Source organism: Triturus cristatus, chromosome 1_1, assembly GCF_964204655.1.
Source record: "Triturus cristatus chromosome 1_1, aTriCri1.1, whole genome shotgun sequence".
Classification (NCBI taxonomy): domain Eukaryota; kingdom Metazoa; phylum Chordata; class Amphibia; order Caudata; family Salamandridae; genus Triturus; species Triturus cristatus.
This window is the reverse complement of record NC_140579.1, coordinates 361,878,320-361,890,594: the sequence shown is the minus strand read 5'-3', so window position 1 is coordinate 361,890,594 and position 12,275 is coordinate 361,878,320. Positions and strand designations below refer to the sequence as shown.

Genomic DNA, 12,275 nt, shown 5'->3' with positions numbered 1-12,275 from the left:
ACATCAACTCTGCCACCAAAGGAGCAAACTTCCACATGAGCATCTTAAGAAAAATAAAACCCTTCCTTGCCCCAGATGACCTCAAGTCTGCTGCTCCAGCTCTAGTGAATCCCAGGTTGGACTACGGTAGTACAACCCTATGTGGCCTACCTAGAGCTAAGCTGGCACTACTAAAGGCCTCTCTGCTAGGCTCATTACAGATTCAAAAAGAAACAATCACATCACTCCTGACCTGGAATCTCTGGCTTCCTTATGAGGCAAGAATTTATATGAAAATTGGATGCATTACCCATAAAGTCCTCCATTTCAACACTCCGAGATACCTTGCACAAAAACTAGAGCTGTCTGGTGGCAGCAGAGCATTTAGAGGCTGAAACCACCAAAATATTTATAAAAAGAAAACTTATAACCGAGCCTTCTCAGACATGGCCCCGAAAATCTGGGACTCCCGTTCACCTGAAATCAGAATGAATTCCTCAACTGCTTCATTCAAGAAAGAAGTTAGAAAGATACTGATGAAAAAATCTATGCTGTAGAACGCATGAACTATGCTCCAGGACATGATTTATCCCATAGCCTGCACACAAGCTTATTTCTCAAAGTTTATGTTCTTATGCTGTTCTGCAGGTTGTTGTCTGTCTGGAACCTGATGTTTTCTCTCTAGGGGATTCTCCAATTCTCTAGGGGATTCTCCCATAACCTATCCCTCCTTGATGAGGTTGTTATTTTTATACATGTAGCCTTGATTATTGTAAAGTGCTCTGATACCCGCAAGGGTCATGTTCATCGTATATAAAACTTTATATATAAATAAATACCCCTCTTTAGCCCGTTGGGCAGTAAAGCCAGCCATAACTGGAGTGCACCCGTTACACTACTGATAGCTGAGGTAACCAGAGACGTTTTAATGCATGGGCAAAGTGGGCTCTGGCCCAGGGCCCCAGCCTTTCAGGGGGCCCCCTGACAGTCAGCTCCGTTCTCCAGAGTTTTGCCCTAATGACCTTGATTATTTCTTAAACGGATTGTTTTAAATACTGTTTTCCTTTAATTTATGTTTTATGTGCCTGATGTGTGATAGTCTAGTACAACCATCTTGCAGAGAAATGGTGTGTTTATGTTTCATGCAATATACAGAAAAATGTTTCTTTTAGATCACAACAAGGCCTAACATATAAGAAATGAGAGGGCGTCACAGAGATTATTTGCAGTAATATTGGTGAGCTGCTGCTGTGTTACAATATTGAAAACACACATACCTATCCCTGAATATTAGATGTAAACACATTTAGGGCCTTATTTATGAGAAGTGATGCATCGCTGTGTGAAAACAGGGATGCGTCACTTCTTAGTGCACCCTCCTTGTGACATGACGGATGCATCATATTTACTGTATGTCGCATCATGTCGCAAGGGGTTACAGATACTTCAGTAATTCTGGCGTATCTGTAGGCGCAAAAGTGATGCATTGCTGGGGTGTGTCTGAAAATAGACGCAAGTCCAGCAATGTGTCCTTTCTCATGGGGCAAGCCCCATGTGAAAGGGCCTGCATCAGTCTTACACCTGCTGTGAGGCAAGTGTAAGATATTGACGCAATGGCCTCCTAGAAGTGGCGCACTGAGTTCTCATAGATTTCAATGTGCCACTTCTATGAGGCTTTTTGCGGGGGAACACCCACCCTGCATACATTATACCTGGCGCAGGTATAATGTGGTACAGGAGTTTACAAAGTGGCACATCTGCCTAGATGCGTCACTTTGTAAATAGGGCGCAACATGGCACATTTATTTCGCTGCCGGTGCGTCACAAAAAGTGACGCACCGGCGGCATAAAAGTGAAACAAGGCCTCATAAATAAGGCCCTTAGAATTTGGACGAGAGTTCCTTTGCACTGTCAGGGACCTAATGAAATTAAATGAAATAATATATTTAATAAAGCACGCAGCCACTCAGACTAGAGTGTCCTGGCACATGAAAGCGGGAGGAAAACGTGCGTAAAAGACCCATCAGTTATTAAAAAGCCAGGTTTTTAAGTTCTTCCAGAAAGAGAGTAGGTCTGTGGTTAGTCTCAGAGACTCAGGGAGTCTATTCCACAATTTTGCGCCTAGAAAGCAGAGGGATCTGCCTCCAGTGCGGGCACGGCATATTTGAGTCACGATGGCCAGGTAGGCATTGGAAGATCTTAGGGGTCTAGATGTTGTGCAGTGATTAATGCGCTTATTTAGGTAGCCAGCTCCTAAGCTGTGGAAAGCTTTAAAGAAGATGGTCATCGCTTTGAAGTTGATCCGTTCTTTTATGCGGAGCCATTGTAGAGACTTAAGAATAGGGCTCATACTAGATCTGGGTTTACGTCTCAGGCTGGCACTGGCCGCCGCGTTTTGTACTACTTGTAGGCGCTGGATAAGGGTTTTGGGAAGACCGAGGTGCAAGCTGTTGACATAGTCAAGCTTTGATGTCACCAGAGCCTGCACCACGATCTTTCTACTCTCATGCGGTAACAGTGGCAGGAATTTTTTTAGCATCCGGAGTATGCCAAAGCAAGCTTCAGTTAGATTTTGAATTGGAAAGCGCATGGAGAGTGTCTTGTCTATGACAATTCCTACGTTTTTGACTTTCTCCTTTTCCGTGAGCGGGGGCAGCAGATCTTTTGGCCACCAAGAGCTCCAGTCAGGCGTTTCTGGATTACCAAAGAAAATAACTTCAGTTTTGTCAGGATTGATCTTAAGCCAGTTAAAAACCTTTGTGAGGCAAGACCTAATCATTGCACCATCAAAGTCGGTTCCTTTTTCACATGTAAAAATCAGCTGAGTGTCATCAGCATAGGAACCAATTTTGACACTCTCTTCCACTACCAGAAATGCAAGGGGGGATAGATAAATATTAAAAAGGGTAGGACTGAGAATGGAGCCCTGAGGGACACCTACATTCATGGCCGAAACTGGGGTGAGAAAGGTGGGAGCCAGATGTCCTGAGATCTATTTGCCAAGAAGGATGACATCCATGTTAAGGCGGCCCCCCAGGTCGATGTTAGCAAGTCTCTCCAGGAGCCTCTCATGTGGGACCGTATCGAAGGCCGCCGACAAATCGAGTACTATCAGAACAGCCTTGCCTCCCTGGTCCAGCTTACCCTTGAGAAATTCAGTCACATCCAGGAGAGCGGACTCCGTACTGTAGTTAGCCCTAAAACCGGATTGGGACTCATGAAGGAGCTTCCCATCATCAATGTGTTTTTGGAGGGTCTTGTTTACATGCTTTTCTAATACTTTGGAGAGGGCCGGAAGAAGGGAGATTGGCCTGTAGTTGGCAGGGTCCGTCAGTTTGGCGTTAGCCTTTTTTTATCAGTGGAAGAATCTTAGCATTCTTCCATAATTTCGGCATGTTGCCTGACGAGAGAGAAGCATTAAAGAGCAGGTGTACCGTGGGGTTTCTGGTGGGAGCTAATAGATTCAAGATATTCGCTGGATATGGGTCGGTAGGAGAGCCAGACTTAATGCTTTGGAGAAGGGTCAGTGACTCTTCAAGCTAAAACTCAGGGAAAACTAGTAAAGATGGAGGATCCAAGAGGTGAAATTTGCTATTGGAACTAAGGTAGAAGGTCAGTTCTTCCTCTGAGATGTTACTGAAGGCTTGTTGGATCACGGAGATCTTTTTGTAGAAGAATTGAGCTATTTGCTTAGACCATTCTTCCGTACATGGCCCTTCCTTTGTGCCTGCTTTCGGGATGGTAAAGGATTTAACTATGCTAAAGATTTCCTTACTCTTATTTTGGTCATTTTCTATTTTGGTTTGAAAGACGTTTTTCTTAGCTGCCTTCACAAGAATGTAATGAGCTTTTAAGGTGTCTTTATACACCTTCCTGTCCTCAGGTAGATAGGATTTACGCCATTTCCGTTCCATTTTTCTAAAATTTATTTTGCTAGATCTGAGGGAACCGTTAAACCATGGAGCTGGTGAAGCCGACCTCTTTGAGGAGCGGGAAACAACCGGTACCACTGTGCCAATGTTGGTACGGAGCCATGAATCTATTGAGAGGGTGTCCGAGTCGGGGCAGCCAGACAGCTCCGGTGAGGAACAACCGAGGGCATCTGCTAACATCGGGATGGATATTTTATGGAACGTCCTGTAATTAGGGACCCTCTGCCCTGTGTTAGCCCAAGGGGATGTGGCAGAGTTGGGAATGACACATTTTAATAGGAGGTGGTCAGACCAGGTAATGGGAAGAGGTAGGCTTGCTTATATGTCAAAGTTGTGAAAGATTTGGTCTAGGGTATGGCCCTTCTCATGGGTGGCCGAAGAAATAGATGGAAACATGTTGCAGGCCTGCAGCGTCCCCAACAAGGAAATTGTTTGAGGGTCTTTTCCATTGTCCATATACATATTGAAATCTCCCAGAATAAGGCAGTTGTTGTATTTTAAGGCCAGGGAGGTGGTGGCTGTATTAAGCGTAGTAATAACATTTCCAATTGAACCGAGAGGTCTGTAAATCAGAAAAACAGCTATGCTATGATGGGGGGATAAGGTACAGCAGAAGCCTAAGGACTCTGCACCCTCGATGTTTTCCATTGGTATGGGAGAGCAGTCTAGTTTTTAATTGTAAATTATGGTGACACCGCCCCCCTTCCCACTTTGTCGGTCTCTCCTAAAGATTTTATATCCCGTAGGGATGGCCAAGGTGATAGTAGGGTTGGAGGCTATAGACAGCCAGGTCTCAGTGAGAAATAAAAGATCAGGCTGTTCGTCTAAAAGTAGGTCATAAATGTGTGGTTCATGCATTTGCATAGAGCGACAATTTAAAAGGGTGGCCTTTAAGTACTCTGTTTTCTTATTGTTTTTACACTTATTGTTGCGTGGGTGGATCTTGGGTGCGAGTTTCCTAGGCTGGAGGAGAGACCAGTTGCACTTATTGCATCGAAAGTCTACCTCCAAGCTCGGATCAGCGTCTGTTTACTGACATAATGGTAGCCGCCTAAGGCTAAGCAGTTTTTCCCTATTGTAATATAGTGGAAGAAACTCACCGGAGGGGGACTGGGCAGCATGGCCAGAGCCAGACGCCTCCGGGATTCTGACGGACGCAGAGGGCCTTGCCTTTGGCACACCAGCGGCGTGCCGAAGGCACGCGTCCGTTTGCATCGGGCATATAGAGGCTAATGCCTTTGATGAAACTGGACCGGTAACGCAGCTGAGGAAGCGGAAACTACGGGGCGGAAGTGAGGAGCCCGATAGTAGCCCCAGCCCTCTGCTCAATCGGTGTATCAGCCACGGTCGACCAGGACTGGAGAAAAAGCGAGATGGAAATCGGAGCAGCTAAGCAGGTGCAGGCAAGCAGAATCAAGTAAAGTGCCAGTGCGTGTAGGTAGAAGAAATTGTTAAAAAGCACAGAGTAATTCAGCCACAATATACAATTTAAAAAGTATTAAAAACCTAGTAGCAGGGCAGGAAACACTAAATCCTACTGCTGTCAGCTGCACGCGTCTGTTTGCATCAGGAATATATAGGCTAATGCCTATGATGCAAACTGGATCGCTAATGCAGCTGAGGAAGCAGAAACTGCGTGGGAAACAGGGGCTCAAATTGGATCATACATTCAAAGCTGTTCTCAACAGGGGCCCCAAAAATATGTTTGGCCCAGGGCCCCCAAAATCCTTAAGATGTCCCTGGAGGTAACACCACATGACTCAATGTTTCACTCCCTCCCTACCCATGCACAACTTAGGCAGAATCTAGTTTAGGGGGTAGGGTGCTGGGATTAACTCTGGCACATCGCAAAGTCACATATGTAACACTGTAACATGACACGTGTTGTAGAAATTATGGTCCCAGGATCTAGTGAAAATCTTGCAGTCTAAGCCTTTGGAAAGGGATGGAGAATCGGAAGAAAAGAAGCCCCAGGAGCGTGTTGGGGTAACAGTGTCTTGCCTATCGCCCTCTGTCAGTCCTCTGCTCAGTTCTCGGAAACTACAGGCAGCATCCGGCTGAGAGTCACACACTACCCTTTATTACCATCTGCAATTTGGCAGGGTGCCAAAGTGAGGCTTTAAAGCCCCCATACCTCACCCTCATATGTTGATCTCTTTCTTAAGTAGTTGAAGTTCCTGTTTCCGTAATTGGACGGTTCTATTTAATCCAGGAAAAATTGTATCTTACTTCCAGCTTTTCTGGCTGGCATCTGCTCTTGTGAGCTCCACATTCTGCCCTAATGATACTAGATGCCCATGATGGTACCAGATCCAGGCTGGGTTTATCCAGAGCATCTTGTGGGGATTCCAGCTGCTTTATTAACCTCAATCTATATGGGGTTAGCATCCTTCATTTTAAAGAAATACTGCAGAAAGACTAATGCATCTGTTCCTTGAGAGAAAGGTGATGAGGGACAGAACTTAAACCGTTCCAACCCTGCTATGTTTTCAAAGTCTTCAATCTTAGAATCCAGTTGGACCAAGGAGGTTATGGCCCATCTCTAAATGACAACTGGTGCAGGATCTCTGATCCTGTCCCCGAATATGTGTGCCTACCGCTGTCCTTTTTAGTGCTCATGATCACACTTCTTGTTGTGCATGTTTCAGAGTTTCGGAAATTTTGTACCACAGCTTCTTCTACTGTAGTGACTTCATGACTAACCTACCCTGGGGTTCTGCGTAGGCCATACAATACTTCAAACAGCACAGATTGCTTATGTCAAACTAGCTATTCAAGGTCCTTCAATGTCCACTTCTCTGTCGAGCCTGTCGCATGTATGCAACAATATGGCACTGAAGAAGCCTTTCTATTCTCTGGCATGCTAGGCTTAATTTCCTCGGGAAGCATGGTAACCCACATGGCATTATACAGTACTTGAAACAAACTATGATCAATCTAGCAGCTCTGAAGCCAGAGTAAAAAGGATTCCCTGTGCCCTAGAGAACTTTAAATGCAGTCCTCTCACTGCAGGATTTCACCTGGCATGTCACCCCTGGCCTGACAGCAGCTTCTCTGAGAACACTACACCCAGAACTCTTTCTCATCACACTGGAGCAGATCCTGGATCTAAACACAGGAAACCGGCAAGTCCTGTACACTCTGAATCGCCATCACATCTCCCTCAGAGCTAATCTGGTTGCTGGGTATTTGTGATGCAAACTCTGCAAGCCACTTCATCTTTAATCTCGGATGGTGCACCAGCACTAGAGAGAAATGGTAGAACCAGTCCTCAAACTTGTGTTCACCAGATCAGCTAGAGTGACATGTCTGTGGAAGGCACCCCTTCAACATGACATCAACCTTCATTGTCCGATGGGCCCATGGACAATCTCAACTACCGCTCAGGGCACATAAGTGGGAACTGTTCTGGAGCTCTATGCAGAATTGGCCTTAAAGGTGCACGGCATGTAATGCCACCCCCACTCTTTTTACTCTGAAGAAGTATGGAGAGGTAAATTGGAGTGGGAGATATGTAGAAATATGTCTCTACTTTGGTGACAAATACAACAAATTCTCTTGTGGTTCACCTGAGTTGAATGTAACTTTCCCTTCATCTGGGACTGTGCTGCTACGAGGTAATGGAGCAGATGACCATAATTAACAAGGCTCCATCAAACTTAATGTACACTTGGGTGTCATCAGGATAGGACTGGAATCCCAATTGGCAAACCCTTCAGCATATGGAGGAGACAAATAATATATATGTTAAAGATAGTTGGGAAGATGGGCAAGCCCCAACTTACCTTGCAAGAAATGTAAAACCAGGCAAAAAAGAAGGATCCTGGTTTCACTTTCTGGTTCCAATCTGCAGGAAATGAAGAGAAGCAAGCAATGTTAGCGGGAACTGTCCATGACACTGTGGCAGATATAGCAGAGTATTATTACATGGTGCTAAAAGCATTAGAAAATCTAGCTCAACTGACAGTACAAAATGGCCCTCATCTCGGCTCAGTAAGGCATTTACAAGGGTCTAGCTTACTCAGTGAGATTCAATGGGTGTGAATCTCAATTTTCCCAACTAAAAAAGCAGTGGCCGACCGGGGTAATGTGTGAGATAACTAAGGTTCAGGATAGACTGTTCCCACGAGGAGCTGGGTCAGTATTGATTTCGCATTAGGTGGCCCTCTTGGGCTAATTTAGAATTGGGTGGACAGGGTACTCCATCACAAGAGCGATGGAGTACTGTGTCCCCCAAACTCAAGGTCTGCCCGCTTGATTTTGAGTCGGGTGGACTGAAAGTTGTACGCCTATGCAGTAAAATGTAATCCATTGGTGTAAAACTACCTCTGATAGCCCAACGGAGTAGGAACCATCAGAGATAAGCCATCCGACCAGCCACCCTATTTAAAGTGAATAGTCGGATGGCTTTTTTTTTTAGCTATCTGTCCCAGGATGAAATGACTACCACACCAGTTCAGTTCAAAAACTTTATTTCGGTCACTTTAGATCAAAAAAGTATTACACATAACAGTACACTTACAAACAAGGATAATACAACATTAAAGTTTAAATACTCTTTTGTCGGCCCATTTCAAGGAAACTCACAAGGTGTGGAGATCATTCGCTTTTTACTATTCAAAAACAAATTCCCGCTTTAGGAGTTTGTTCTTGAAAAATAAGAAACTCTGGAATAGTTTGATGGGCGGCTGGCCGTCATATTTGCCCATCAAACCTTTCCTACATTGAGAGGAACCACAATGACTGCGGTATCTGCCAATATATAGAAATATCTGCTGGACCGGCAGACATCTCAAAATTTTAGGTGGAAAGTAAAGTCAGGGTAGCAGACATAAAATCCTCTGCCACCCTGTCTGCCTTTGCTCCATTCACCAAATCTTAAATAAGAACCTCTGTCTAGAGTGGCACTGTGGGCGAAAAATGATGGGTTGGAATGCTAAGCCAAGCGATTGCCAGTGATTACACTATTTGCATGAATGTATTCGTCCCATCAACTTTTGCTTATTTGATTGCCAGTAGTATGCCTGGAAACCTGAGACTAATGAAGCTTTTCAAGCCTAGTATTGCCAATGTTTAAGTAGTAAATTTGCACCCATTCAAAGAGTAGTGCAGACGTACTACTTTTTTGGTAAACTGGTCGCTATTTATTTATTTAAGTACCTGATCCAAAAAATGAATATGTTAAAACCTCTTAGTGAAATCAGAACAACCAACACAGTCATAGACGACTCAACTCAGGGCCCCCAGACTCAACTACCAAGTCAAGAATGCATTTACTTGGGGGGAGTCACACACACAAGTGCTGGAAAAAGGGTGCTGGGGGTGCTGTAGTACCCTCAGAAATAATCAATCTGGAGTTCAGAAGATGAATGAGCAATAAACATGCCTTTACATTTTGTATTTATCCTGTCACATTTGCTTCAATTTTAAAGACAAAAGTCAAATATCAGGCTATATCTTCTGACAAATTGCTGCTTATTCGGGAGCGGGAGTGTCTCTGACTGCAAAGAGAGAGGACTTTGTGAAAGTGAAGATGTGACAATGCTGCTGGGGTACAGGAGTTGTAAGGAAAGTCTGTAGAATGTCCATTTTTTTCTAACACACAATTACATTCAAACATTGGAAAATTAACTAGACTCATATTTTAAATTTTACCACGAATTAGGACAGAACAATGAAGCACTTTTTTGCAATTCTGAAGTGTGATGAAATCAAAGACTTTAAGTGGATCAAAAAGAAATCAAGACACTAAACTACTAAATATTCACTGAAACCCTGTTTCCACACATTTGTTTTTACATTGTATATTTTAACCACTAAAACTGAATGTCTATGCAAATTGTGTTGCCATTTCAACAGGAAATGTACTGTCTGTAAACAACAGTGCACAACTTCATCACTGCTCTGAAAAACGCCACCTGCTACAAACCACACCTTTATCACTCTTCTGCTGAATAGGCGGGGCATATTTGCTGCACTTGTTTCTTTGTAAAATGCTTGGATCTTTTACAATCCCTGTAATTTCCATGATATACCATTAATGACAGCACCCCCACTCTAACAATTGTTCCAGCACCACTGCCCACACAACCTCCATGAAGCTACACCCTTGGGCATACATGCTATCACTGTCCTATGTTTGAGATTAAGTTAAAACTCAGTAGCAGACATTCATTAAGATCCAGAAACTGCTGAAGATGTTTTCTCCTGGTGCTTTTTCAATGATTTTAACCATGACCTGTAGGTTGCCTAAGACGTTCAGTTGTTAAAGGTTGTCTGGTTTTTTAGGAGAGGAATAACCAGACCAACTTTTAAGAACTACTGGGATGTTTTTCACCTTGGGGTCTGTGGCATCATAGACAACACGAGCTATGCTCTCACTGTGTATTTGACGCCACTCAGAATCCCTCAGTGATCAACTTTCCCATAATTCACTGTTAATCATCTACAATTCTACATGGAAATATTGAAAACATGCAGAAATTGTTTCAATTTTAAGAACATTAATTAAATATTACTGAGGCCTGTGCAAGGGTAGTGGTCTTAACAGTGTCTCAATCACTTATCTTATGTTTACTCTGTTAGACATGTTTCTCTCCATATCTTCTCCATCTGAATATCTTACATCTCATCGCTTTCTTTTTTAGCACCCTCTTTTCACCATCCTGAATGCAAATCTTCGCATCTCCTTTACTTTACTCCCCCAAACACACAACACACCCACTCATCTGAAAGCACAGCATTTTCTTTTACTTTGCCTTGTCAATATTTTGACAACTGTTTACCTCCTTCACACACATTTGCACAGAATCACAACTGCAACTCGAATACGCATCCAGAAGCCATGGTTTGGTTGCCCATGTATTCTGAACACCTTTTTGACTCACTGACAGCCACTGTGAGAAACTCGCACTACCTGCGACCTCAACTCCAGAGCACTTAATTGAGGCTCGCTATAAACACCTGGAGGCACCTAAGTTCAAAGTATGCACTGGGGTAATCACAATTGTATTGATCCAGCACTTTATACCCCTGACAAGGCGTCAAATCGCTTTTCGGCGAGTAGCACGCTGCACCAGAACTCAAAAGGATTAGTAGTGAATTACTATAGGGAAATATGAATTAATTTGAGCAGTGGACTTGTGAGTCTGTTAGTTGGATTGAAAAAGATAATGGAGGGATAGAAGAGGGAAGAGTCTAGAAAGTGTTTATTGAAAGATCGTAGTAGTAGTAGGAGGTTTGGGATGAGTAAAGGAGAGAGGGAGGAGGGAAGTGTCTCTAGAAATGGATTAAGGAGATCACAGTAGTAAATGAGGTTTGGGATGAGTCTAAATATGTCACACGAAAAAAATACAGAAACACAACGTCCTGTAAATAGCTAACGCTCCTAAGTAATGTGAAATATAACCAGGAACTAAATCGCTGATATGAATTAACTCAACATTTTTTAGATTCATTGTTAAGAAATCCATCAGTGTTTTTGCCAGTAAAGTTAGGGTCACGCATGTAGGGCCCGATAGGGACCCGTTTCAATGTCTGGTTTTAATCACTACAGGGTCTAACACCTGGAGGGACTCGGCCCCCTTAAAGCCCTGACCTAAGCGATCCGCGGTTAATGTTCTCCAATGTTAAATAAATTAACACATGCACGACAAGACACTAACACGCCAAACTAACTCAAAGCTCCCTCGTCCATTGTTGGTCACATCACCAAGACATCTGACACTGTGTGTGTGATGAATCAAGTCTGGGTTTTTAGGTTTTGCCTACATAGGGCCCGCGCTATGCTTCTGAAATCTATTGTATTTAGTATAAATCTTAAAAGGGGCTTACATCCCATCCTTGCTTTTAATTGGTTCTTGTACTTGCCACTTACTTTTCCTATGTTTCTATTGGATGTAACACACTATTTCCTGTTGTTCCTCTGTGTGTTTCTCTTATCAATCTACCATGGCCCAATTACTGTTTTCATCCACTTTGTAGGACTTTTTTTTAAAGCTTGTGCCTGCACAGCATTTGTCCCATGCTTGTTTTGTTTGTCCTCACCCTTTACTTAACGTTCCCCTGGCTGCAGCATTTCATGAACAACTGTTCATTTTTTTATTAATTTAGAATAGCGCGAAGGAATTACTACACTCTCTGCACAAATCAGAAGCTCAGCATATAAGATGGCTGGCGCTCCTTTATGCATTTACATTATGTGTTCCAAAGAAGCGCAGGCCATCTTTTTTTGTATCACACTTGTTTTTTTTTTAACTTGTTCTCTGTTGTCTCTCTTTAAACTAATTTCAGGTCCGACAGACAGACAAACCTTATCAGTTTCTATTTCCGCTGGTCCCGGGTATTCTAAAGGACGTAATGAAT

The 12,275-nt window shown here is 43.4% G+C and overlaps 1 long non-coding RNA gene across 1 annotated transcript in view; it reads right to left on the bottom strand.

Annotated features, from left to right (window-relative positions):
* The window catches only part of LOC146870214 (uncharacterized), a 295,346-nt gene that overhangs the window by 199,352 nt on the left and 83,719 nt on the right, over positions 1 to 12,275 (bottom strand). The window contains exon 2 of the long non-coding RNA XR_014959359.1: positions 7,697 to 7,758. This is a non-coding gene — a long non-coding RNA (uncharacterized LOC146870214). The remainder of the gene's footprint in view (positions 1 to 7,696; positions 7,759 to 12,275) is intronic.